Source organism: Pseudophryne corroboree, chromosome 1 (genome assembly GCF_028390025.1).
Source record: "Pseudophryne corroboree isolate aPseCor3 chromosome 1, aPseCor3.hap2, whole genome shotgun sequence".
Classification (NCBI taxonomy): domain Eukaryota; kingdom Metazoa; phylum Chordata; class Amphibia; order Anura; family Myobatrachidae; genus Pseudophryne; species Pseudophryne corroboree.
Genome location: NC_086444.1, coordinates 361,032,398 through 361,044,517, shown reverse-complemented (window position 1 = coordinate 361,044,517; position 12,120 = coordinate 361,032,398). Strand labels below are relative to the sequence as shown.

Sequence of the window (12,120 nt, the reverse complement as noted above, 5' to 3'; positions counted from 1 at the left end):
CTTTTCATTGGGTGTGAACTGGCTCCTCCCTCTATGCCCCTCCTCCAGACCTCCGTTTTAGAAATGTGCCCAGGCTGACTGGATGCACTCTGAGGAGCTCTACTGAGTTTCTCTGAAAAGACTTATGTTAGGTTTTTTATTTTCAGGGAGATCTGCTGGCATCAGAGTCCCTGCTTCGTGGGACTGAGGGGGCAGAAGCAGAACCAACTTCCTAAAGAGTTTCATGGCTCTGCTTCTGGCTGACAGGACACCATTAGCTCCTGAAGGGTACTGACCGCTAGCCGTGTCTAGATGCTCACTCCCACAGCACGCCGTCACCCCCCTCACAGAGCCAGAAGTCAGAAGACAGGTGAGTATGAGAAGAATGATCTTCAATCAAGTAAGTGACGGCTGAGGTGCGGCGCGGCTGGCGGGAGCGCAGCGCGCCATTGCTGCCTACACACACAGGCACTGAAGGGTGCAGGGCGCGGGGGAAGGCTCCCTGGGCAGCAAGAAAAATACCTCAAACTGGCTAAAAGGGGGCATAAGATGCCGCTGACGCAGCCCTACCCCCGCCAGTATAAATATTGTCATAAATACTGAGTGTAAGGAGGGCGGAGCTTCTTCCTCAGGCAGCCAGCACACTGCTCAACGCCATTTTCTCTGACGTCCTAGTGGATGCTGGGAACTCCGTAAGGACCATGGGGAATAGCGGCTCCGCAGGAGACTGGGCACAAAAAGTAAAAGCTTTAGACTAGCTGGTGTGCACTGGCTCCTCCCCCTATGACCCTCCTCCAAGCCTCAGTTAGATTTTTGTGCCCGAACGAGAAGGGTGCAAGCTAGGTGGCTCTCCTGAGCTGCTTAGAAGTAAAAGTTTAAATAGGTTTTTTATTTTCAGTGAGTCCTGCTGGCAACAGGCTCACTGCATCGTGGGACTAAGGGGAGAAGAAGCGAACTCACCTGACTGCAGAGTGGATTGGGCTTCTTGGCTACTGGACATTAGCTCCAGAGGGACGATCACAGGTTCAGCCTGGATGGGTCCCGGAGCCGCGCCGCCGGCCCCCTTACAGAGCCAGAAGAGCGAAGAGGTCCGGAGAAAGCGGCGGCAGAAGACGTTCCTGTCTTCAAATAAGGTAGCGCACAGCACTGCAGCTGTGCGCCATTGCTCTCAGCACACTTCACACTCCGGTCACTGAGGGTGCAGGGCGCTGGGGGGGAGCGCCCTGAGACGCAATAAAAACGATATAAAAACCTTATATGGCTAAAAAAAATGCATCACATATAGCTCCTGGGCTATATGGATGCATTTATCCCCTGCCAGTTTCCTGAAAAAAGCGGGAGAAAAGGCCGCCGTGAAGGGGGCGGAGCCTTTCTCCTCAGCACACAAGCGCCATTTTCTTTCACAGCTCCGCTGGAAGGACGGCTCCCTGACTCTCCCCTGCAGTCCTGCACTACAGAAACAGGGTAAAACAGAGAGGGGGGCACTATTGGCAGCTAATATATAAATACAGCAGCTATAACAGGGAATAACACTTATATAAGGTTATCCCTGTATATATATATAGCGCTCTGGTGTGTGCTGGCAAATTCTCCCTCTGTCTCCCCAAAGGGCTACTGGGGTCCTGTCCTCTATCAGAGCATTCCCTGTGTGTGTGCTGTGTGTCGGTACGATTGTGTCGACATGTATGAGGAGGAAAATGATGTGGAAGCAGAGCAATTGCCTGTGTTAGTGATGTCACCCCCTAGGGAGTCGACACCTGACTGGATGGTAGTAATTAAAGAATTACGTGACAATGTCAGCACTTTGCAAAAAACTGTTGACGACATGAGACAGCCGACAAATCAATTAGTGCCTGTTCAGGCGTCTCAGACACCGTCAGGGGCGCTAAAACGCCCGTTACCTCAGATGGTCGACACAGACCCTGACACGGATACTGAATCCAGTGTCGACGGTGACGAAACAAACGTAATGTCCAGTAGGGCCACACGTTACATGATCACGGCAATGAAGGAGGCATTGAACATTTCTGACACTACAAGTACCACAAAAAAGGGTATTATGTGGGGTGTGAAAAAACTACCAGTGGTTTTTCCTGAGTCAGATGAATTAAATGAGGTGTGTGATAAAGCGTGGGTTTCCCCCGATAAAAAACTGCTGATTTCTAATAAATTATTGGCACTATACCCTTTCCCGCCAGAGGTTAGGGCACGTTGGGAAACACCCCCTAGGGTAGATAAGGCGCTCACACGCTTATCAAAACAAGTGGCGTTACCGTCTCCTGATACGGCCGCTCTCAAGGAACCAGCTGATAGAAGGCTGGAAAATATCTTAAAAGGTATATACACACATACCGGTGTTATACTGCGACCAGCGATCGCCTCAGACTGGATGTGCAGCGCTGGAGTGGCTTGGTCGGATTCCCTGACTGAAAATATTGATACCCTGGATAGGGACCGTATATTATTAACTATAGAGCATTTGAAGGATGCATTACTATATATGCGAGATGCACAGAGGGATATTTGCACCCTGGCATCTAGAGTAAGTGCGATGTCCATTTCTGCCAGAAGAACGTTATGGACGCGACAGTGGTCAGGTGATGCGGATTCCAAACGACATATGGAAGTATTGCCGTATAAAGGGGAGGAGTTATTTGGGGTCGGTCTATCGGACCTGGTGGCCACAGCAACGGCTGGAAAATCCACCTTTTTACCCCAGGTCACCTCTCAGCAGAAAAAGACACCGTCTTTTCAAACCCAGTCCTTTCGTCCCTATAAGGGCAAGAGGGAAAAAGGCCGCTCGCTCCTGCCCCGGGGCAGAGGAAGGGGAAAAAGACTGCACCATGCAGCCTCTTCCCAGGAGCAGAAGCCCTCCCCCGCTTCTGCCAAGTCCTCAGCATGACGCTGGGGCTCTGCAAGCAGACTCGGGCACGGTGGGGGGCCGTCTCAAGAATTTCAGCGCGCAGTGGGCTCACTCGCAAGTGGACCCCTGGATCCTGCAGGTAGTATCACAGGGGTACAAATTGGAATTCGAGACGTCTCCTCCTCGCCGGTTCCTGAAGTCTGCTCTACCAACGTCTCCCTCCGACAGGGAGGCAGTATTGGAAGCTATTCACAAGCTGTATTCCCAGCAGGTGATAATCAAGGTACCCCTCCTACAACAGGGAAAGGGGTATTATTTCACGCTGTTTGTGGTACCGAAGCCGGACGGCTCGGTGAGACCAATTTTAAATCTAAAATCTTTGAACACTTACATAAAAAGGTTCAAATTCAAGATGGAGTCACTCAGAGCAGTGATAGCAAACCTGGAAGAAGGGGACTATATGGTATCTCTAGACATCAAGGATGCTTATCTCCATGTCCCAATCTACCCTTCTCACCAAGGGTACCTCAGGTTTGTGATACAAAACTGTCATTATCAGTTTCAGACGCTGCCGTTTGGATTGTCCACGGCACCACGGGTCTTTACCAAGGTAATGGCCGAAATGATGATTCTTCTTCGAAGAAAAGGCGTATTAATTATCCCTTACTTGGACGATCTCCTGATAAGGGCAAGGTCCAGGGAACAGTTAGAGGTCGGAGTAGCACTATCTCAGGTAGTGCTACGTCAGCACGGGTGGATTCTAAATATCCCAAAATCACAGCTGATTCCAACAACACGTCTACTGTTCCTAGGGATGATTCTGGACACAGTCCAGAAAAAGGTGTTTCTCCCGGAGGAGAAGGCCAGGGAGTTATCCGAGCTAGTCAGGAACCTCCTAAAACCAGGACAAGTGTCAGTGCATCAGTGCACGAGAGTCCTGGGAAAAATGGTGGCTTCTTACGAAGCGATTCCATTCGGAAGATTCCATGCAAGAACTTTTCAGTGGGATCTGCTGGGCAAATGGTCCGGATCGCATCTTCAGATGCATCAGCGGATAACCCTATCTCCAAGGACAAGGGTATCTCTCCTGTGGTGGTTACAGAAGGCTCATCTTCTAGAGGGCCGCAGATTCGGCATTCAGGATTGGATGCTGGTAACCACGGATGCCAGCCTGAGAGGCTGGGGAGCAGTCACACAGGGAAGAAATTTCCAGGGCTTGTGGTCAAGCATGGAAACGTCTCTTCACATAAATATCCTAGAGCTAAGGGCAATTTACAATGCCCTAAGTCAAGCAAGGCCTCTGCTTCAGGGTCAACCGGTATTGATCCAGTCGGACAATATCACGGCTGTCGCCCACGTAAACAGACAGGGCGGCACAAGAAGCAGGAGGGCAATGGCAGAAGCTGCAAGGATTCTCCGCTGGGCGGAAAATCATGTGATAGCACTGTCAGCAGTGTTCATTCCGGGAGTGGACAACTGGGAAGCAGACTTCCTCAGCAGACACGACCTCCACCCCGGGGGAGTGGGGACTTCATCCAGAAGTCTTCCAAGTGATTGTAAACCGTTGGGAAAAACCAAAGGTGGACATGATGGCGTCCCGTCTCAACAAGAAACTGGACAGATATTGCGCCAGGTCAAGGGACCCTCAGGCAATAGCGGTGGACGCTCTGGTAACTCCGTGGGTGTTCCAGTCGGTATATGTGTTCCCTCCTCTTCCTCTCATACCAAAAGTACTGAGAATCATAAGAAGGAGAGGAGTAAGAACGATACTCGTGGCTCCGGATTGGCCAAGAAGAACTTGGTACCCGGAGCTGCAAGAGATGCTCACGGAGGACCCGTGGCCTCTACCTCTAAGGAAGGACCTGCTCCTGCAGGGACCTTGTCTGTTCCAAGACTTACCGCGGCTGCGTTTGACGGCATGGCGGTTGAACGCCGGATCCTGAAGAAAAAAGGCATTCCAGATGAAGTCATCCCTACCCTGATCAAGGCCAGGAAGGATGTAACTGCAAAACATTATCATCGCATTTGGCGAAAATATGTTGCGTGGTGTGAGGCCAAGAAGGCCCCTACGGAGGAATTTCAACTGGGTCGTTTCCTACATTTCCTGCAAGCAGGATTGTCTATGGGCCTAAAATTAGGATCCATTAAGGTTCAAATTTCGGCCCTGTCGATCTTCTTCCAGAAAGAACTGGCTTCAGTGCCTGAAGTTCAGACGTTTGTCAAAGGGGTACTGCATATACAGCCTCCTTTTGTGCCTCCAGTGGCACCTTGGGATCTCAATGTAGTTTTAGGGTTCCTAAAATCACATTGGTTTGAACCACTTGCCACAGTGGATTTGAAATATCTCACATGGAAAGTGGTAATGCTGTTGGCCCTGGCTTCAGCCAGGCGCGTATCAGAATTGGCGGCTTTATCCTATAAAAGCCCTTACCTGATATTTCATTCGGATAGGGCGGAATTGAGGACTCGTCCTCAATTTCTCCCTAAGGTGGTTTCAGCGTTTCACATGAATCAACCTATTGTGGTACCTGTGGCTACTAGGGACTTGGAGGACTCCAAGTTGCTGGACGTAGTCAGGGCCCTGAAAATATATGTTTCCAGGACGGCTGGAGTCAGAAAATCTGACTCGCTGTTTATACTGTATGCACCCAACAAGCTGGGTGCTCCTGCTTCTAAGCAGACGATTGCTCGTTGGATTTGTAGTACAATTCAACTTGCACATTCTGTGGCAGGCCTGCCACAGCCAAAATCTGTAAAAGCCCATTCCACAAGGAAGGTGGGCTCATCTTGGGCGGCTGCCCGAGGGGTCTCGGCTTTACAACTTTGCCGAGCAGCTACTTGGTCAGGGGCAAACACGTTTGCTAAATTCTACAAATTTGATACCCTGGCTGAGGAGGTTCTCTCATTCGGTGCTGCAGAGTCATCCGCACTCTCCCGCCCGTTTGGGAGCTTTGGTATAATCCCCATGGTCCTTACGGAGTTCCCAGCATCCACTAGGACGTCAGAGAAAATAAGAATTTACTTACCGATAATTCTATTTCTCATAGTCCGTAGTGGATGCTGGGCGCCCATCCCAAGTGCGGATTGTCTGCAATACTTGTATATAGTTATTGTTACAAACAAATCGGGTTGTTTATTGTTGGAAGCCATCTTTTCAGAGGCTCCTACGGTTATCATACTGTTAACTGGGTTCAGATCACGAGTTGTACGGTGTGATTGGTGTGGCTGGTATGAGTCTTACCCGGGATTCAAGATCCTTCCTTATTATGTACGCTCGTCCGGGCACAGTATCTTAACTGAGGCTTGGAGGAGGGTCATAGGGGGAGGAGCCAGTGCACACCAGCTAGTCTAAAGCTTTTACTTTTTGTGCCCAGTCTCCTGCGGAGCCGCTATTCCCCATGGTCCTTACGGAGTTCCCAGCATCCACTACGGACTATGAGAAATAGAATTATCGGTAAGTAAATTCTTATTTTCTCTCCTCAGGCTGCAGAGAACACGCTGGTCCTCTCCTCCACTTCTGACAAGTACAGGGTGCTTTTAAGGGGGGGCACAATGCGATTGTGGTGCATTTAGTAGTGTAAAGTACTATTTAAAAGCGCTGTTGGGCTGTGGGCATACTGTGTTCACAGGCAACACTGGCGCTGGGATTGTGAACTGGCTGCTCCTATCCTGTGTCCCTCTGACAGACTTTACTGTGGGTCTGTCCCCAAAATAAGTCCCAGTGTGTCTGTGAGTGTGCTGTACACGTGTGAGGCATGTCTGAGGCAGGGAGTTCCTCCCCGGAGGAAGCCATTTTAGGGACACAGAGTTGTAATGTGGTGGCGCTACCGGCACACCAAGAGCCTGCATGGGTGAAAGAGATACGTGACAGTATGCATCTGATTAACCGAAGGTTAGATAAGTCTAAATCTAAGGCTGCATGCTGGAGAAAATCTGTGGAAGATGTGATTTTTCAGGATGCTGTTATTCCTTATGCAAGCGGGCCCTCTGGGTCACATAAGAGACCATTTGCAAATGTTGTAAACACTGATACCGACACAGACGCTGATTCTTGTGTCGACGATAGTGAATCCATAGAGATAGATCATAAATTGGCAAAAATATACAATATATGATTGTGGCTATAAGGGACGTGTTAGAGGTTACAGAAACCACTCCTGTACCTCAGGAGAAGGCTTATTTATGTAAGGAAAAGAAATCCAAAGTCATGTTCCCTCCTTCACACGAACTTAATGCTCTGTTTGAAGAGGGATGTGGGTGAATCCTGATAAAAAATTTAGTATTCCCAAAAGGATTCACATAGCTTACCCTTTCCCAGCTGACGACAGAAAAAAATGGGAGTCACCCCCTGTGTTAGACAGTGCACTTTCCAGGTTGACAAAGAAGGTGATTCTCCCTGCTCCTGGCACGGCTTCTCTTAAAGAGCCGGCAGACCGCAAAATGGAAACAACATTGAAATCCATTTATGTTACCAATGGTACACTGATCAGGCCCACTATTGCCTGCGCTTGGGTGAGTCGCGCTATTGAAAAATGGTCAGAAAGTGTGTCATCAGAAATTGACACGATTGATAAAGATGAGACACTCAAGTTAGGGAATATCAAAGACGCTGCCGCCTACATGCTGGAAGCAATGAAGGATATTGGACTCTTGAGTTCACAAGTCACTACCATGGCAGTATCGGCTAGGCGGGCGTTGTGGATTCGCCAGTGGAACGCGGATGCGGATTCCAAAAGAAACATGGAGGCGCTCCCATATAAAGGTGAGACCTTATTTGGCGATGGCCTGGATGCGTTAGTCTCGGCGGCTACCGCAGGTAAGTCAACGTTTTTGCCCTCTGCGCCTGCACCGGCAAAAAAGACCTATCACCCGCAAATGCAGTCCTTTCGGCCCAATAAATACAAAAAGGCGAGAGGTTCCCCCTTCTTTGCAGGTAGGGGAAGGGGAAAAAGCCCACAGCGGCTCCAGGTTCCCAAGAGCAGAAGTCTACCCATACTTCTGCCAAATCCTCAGCATGACGCTGGAACTTCCTTGCGGGAGGCCGCTCGGGTGGGGGCACGTCTCAGACTCTTCAGCCAGGGTTGGATTCTGTCTGGCCTGGATCCCTGGGTGTTGCAAATAGTATCCCAGGAATACAAACTGGAGTTTCAAGACGTGCCTCCATGCCGATTTTTCAAATTGACCTTGCCAGTTTCTCCGCCAGAAAGAGAAGCAGTAACAGCGGCAATCCAAAAATTATGTCAAGACCAGGTCATAGTCCTGGTACCGTTGTCACAACAAGGGGAGGGCTTTTATTCAAGCCTCTTTGTAGTTCCGAAGCCGGACGGCTCGGTCAGACCGATCCTAAATCTAAAAGATCTGAACTGCTACCTGAGAAGGTTCAAGTTCAAGATGGAATCACTTCGGGCGGTGATTGCCAGTCTAGAGGTGGGGGACTACTTAGTGTCGGTGGACATAAAGGATGCTTACCTGCATGTTCCCATTTATCCTCCTCACCAGGCTTATCTGAGATTTGCGGTTCAGGATTGCCATTACCAATTCCAGATGTTGCCTTTCGGTCTCTCCATGGCGCCGAGGGTATTCACCAAGGTGATGGCGGAGATGATGGTCCTCCTTCGTCAGAAAGGAGTCAATATAATTCCTTATCTGGACGATGATCTGATAAAGGCGAGATCCAGGGAGCAGTTGTTACAAAACATATCACTCTCTCTGTCAGTAATCCAACAGCACGGGTGGATCATAAATTACCCAAAGTCACAATTGGAACCGACGACAAGGTTGTCTTTCCTCGGGATGATTCTGGACACAGAAGTTCAGAGGGTATTTTTTCCGCTGGAAAAGGCTCTGGAAATCCAGAAAATAATAAAACAGATATTGAAACCATCAAGTGTATCGGTCCATCAGTGCATTCGGTTGTTGGGGAAGATGGTGGCGGCCTATGAGGCCACACAGTTTGGCAGGTTCCATGCCAGAGTATTCCAGTGGGACCTGTTGGACAAGTGGTCAGGGGTCACACCTACACATGCACAGAAAGATAATCCTGTCGTCAAGAACCAGGATTTCACTCCTGTGGTGGTTGCACAGCTCTCACTTGCTAGAGGGACGCAGGTTCGGGATTCAGGACTGGGTCCTGGTAACCACGGATGCAAGTCTCCGAGGCTGGGGAGCAGTCTCTCAGGGAGAAAACTTCCAGGGACGTTGGTCACATCAGGAAGCCTGCCTTCACATAAACGTTCTGGAGCTAAGAGCCATTTACAACGGCCTTCAACAAGCGGTACATCTTCTTCAAGACCGTCCCGTGCAGATCCAGGCAGACAGTGCAACAGCAGTTGCATACATAAACAGGCAGGGCGGAACGAAAAGCAGAGCGGCAATGGCAGAAGCGACAAAAATCTTCCACTGGGCAGAAAAACATCTACAAGCTCTATCGGCAATATTCATTCCGGGAGTAGACAACTGGGAAGCAGACTTTCTCAGCAGACACGATCTCCATCCAGGAGAGTGGGGCATCCACCAAGAAGTCTTCGCAGAGGTGACAAGTCTTTGGGGAGTTCCTCAAATAGACATGATGGCGTCTCATCTCAACAAGAAGCTTCAGAGATACTGTTCCAGGTCGAGAGACCCTCAAGCAGTAGCAGTGGATGCACTGGTGACCCAATGGGTTTTTCTGTCAGTGTATGTCTTCCCTCCACTTCCGCTGATCCCAAAAGTACTCGGGATCATAAGGAAAACAAAGGATCGAGCAATCTTCATTGCCCCAGACTGGCCAAGGAGGGCTTGGTACCCAGATCTTCAGCAGTTGCTCATAGAAGATCCACGGCCTCTTCCTCTTCGAGAGGACCTGCTGCAGCAGGGGCCGTGCGTGTACCAAGACTTACCGCGGCTACGTTTGACGGCATGGCTGTTGAGCGCCGTATCCTAGCCAGGAAGGGTATTCCCAAGGAAGTCATCCCCACCTTTATTCAGGCCAGAAAGGGAGTAACGTCGAAACATTACCACCGTATTTGGAGAAAATGTGTGTCTTGGTGTGAATCCAAGCAAGCTCCTACGGAAGAGTTTCACTTAGGACGTTTTCTCCATTTTTTGCAAGATGGTGTGGAGGCGGGCCTCCGATTGGGATCAATCAAGGTCCACATTTCGGCCTTATCAGTGTTCTTCCAAAAACAATTAACCTCTCTTCCAGAGGTTCAGACCTTCGTGAAAGGGGTTCTGCACATCCAGCCTCCATTCGTGCCTCCCGTGGCACCATGGGACCTTAAGTTGGTATTGCAGTTCCTTCAGTCGGATTGGTTTGAGCCTCTACAAAAGATAGAATTGAAGTTTCTCACTTGGAAAGTGGTGATGCTTTTGGCTTTGGCATCCGCAAGGCGGGTGTCGGAATTGGGGGCCTTGTCTCACAAGAGCCCTTACCTGATCTTCCATGAAGATAGGGCAGAGTTGAGGACTCGTCAACATTTTCTTCCGAAGGTGGTTTCATCTTTCCACATAAACCAACCTATTGTAGTGCCAGTAGTTACTGACACATTCACTGATTCAACATTCTCTAGATGTTGTTAGAGCTTTAAAAATTTATGTTGCTAGAACGGCTTGTATACGGAAAACAGAGGCTCTGTTTGTCCTCTATGCTCACAACAAGATTGGCTGTCCTGCTTCCAAGCAGACTATTGCACGTTGGATTAGGAATACAATTCAGCAAGCTCATACTATGGCTGGATTGCCGTTACCAACGTCGGTAAAGGCCCACTCCACTAGGAAGGTGGGCTCATCCTGGGCGGCTGCCCGGGGGGTCTCGGCATTACAACTTTGCCGAGCAGCTACTTGGTCAGGGTCAAACACATTTGCTAAGTTCTACAAGTTTGACACCTTGGCCGATGAGGACCTAAAGTTTGGTCAATCGGTGCGGCAGGGTCATCCGCACTCTCCCGCCCGTACTGGAGCTTTGGTATAGACCCAATGGTCTTGATGTCGTCCCAAGCATCCTCTAGGACGTATAAGAAAATAGGATTTTGATACCTACCGGTAAATCCTTTTCTTCTAGTCCGTAGAGGATGTTGGGCGCCCGTCCCAGTGCTTATTTTACCTGCAGTTTTAGTTATTATAGTTACACAAGTTGTGTTATCCTAGTTTCAGCATTTTGCTGCAATTGGTTCATGCCTGTTGGCGTGTGTTATGTTGAATGCCATGTGTGCGGCATGGTTGAGGGTGTGAGTTGGTATATATCTCACCACTAGTTAAATAATTATTTTCCTCGAAATGCCAATCTCCCTGGGCACAGTTCCTACAACTGAGGTCTGGAGGAGGGGCATAGAGGGAGGAGCCAGTTCACACCCAATGAAAAGTCTTTAGAGTGCCCATGTCTCCTGCGGATCCCGTCTATATCCCATGGTCTTGATGTCGTCCCCAGCATCCTCTACGGACTAGGAGAAAAGAATTTACTGGTAGGTATCAAAATCCTATTATCTGTTTGCTATTTACAATCTCCAGCTTCCAAACAGACCATTGCCATGTGGATTACAACAATAATTTAATAGGCTTACCTTGGGGCAGGACCGCTCTTTCCTGAATGTGAAGGCCCATTCTGCAAGTCTCTGGGAGTTTCTTCTGCTGTGTGGCACAGGGCCTCTTCTGATCAGCTGTGATATGTGGCTGCCTGATCTATACCTTTACCAGATTGAAAACTTCTGAGTTGAAATACAGCAACTTCTGGGCATACCCTTCCTTAGGGATGCCCCCATGGTGTTTATAGTGTCCTGCAATGGATGCCTGAGAAAATGTTGTGGGGTTGGTTTTTTATTATACTTCCTTTTTATTTAGTCCATCGGTGGATACAGGATCCCTCTCTACTGTTCATGATTTCTGCTCCTTATACACTTGTTAGGATTGTTATTGGTGGAAAAAGTTGTTGTCCTCTCATTCTGTATCCCTGGGTTGTTCTTTGGGGCTTTGTGGGACAAAATGGAAGTTCCCAGCAAGACACTGGAGTATAGAGAGGGGAGGGGCCTAAGATTTTTAAACCTAAAGTACCCAAGTTCTCTATACCAAACTCTGACCCAACAGTGGTTCCATTGTTCCCCAATGGACTGTAAGAAAAGGATGTAATGTAAATACAAGAATTACATTATTAATATATGGCCACATCCTACTTCCGCACCCTTACCATGTTACCTCTATTATAATCAGTCTGTTTACCCACAACAGTTTTTTATTTATTTTCATTTAATCAAGATTGTCTCATGAGCTAAAAATTAACCTTAATCCATACTTGCCTACCTGACCCT

At 48.9% G+C, this 12,120-nt stretch overlaps 1 protein-coding gene across 3 annotated transcripts in view; it reads left to right on the top strand.

Annotated features, from left to right (window-relative positions):
• Nucleotides 1–12,120, top strand: part of PI4KA (phosphatidylinositol 4-kinase alpha) — a 351,394-nt gene that overhangs the window by 185,117 nt on the left and 154,157 nt on the right. The gene's annotated exons all lie outside the window — the stretch shown is intronic.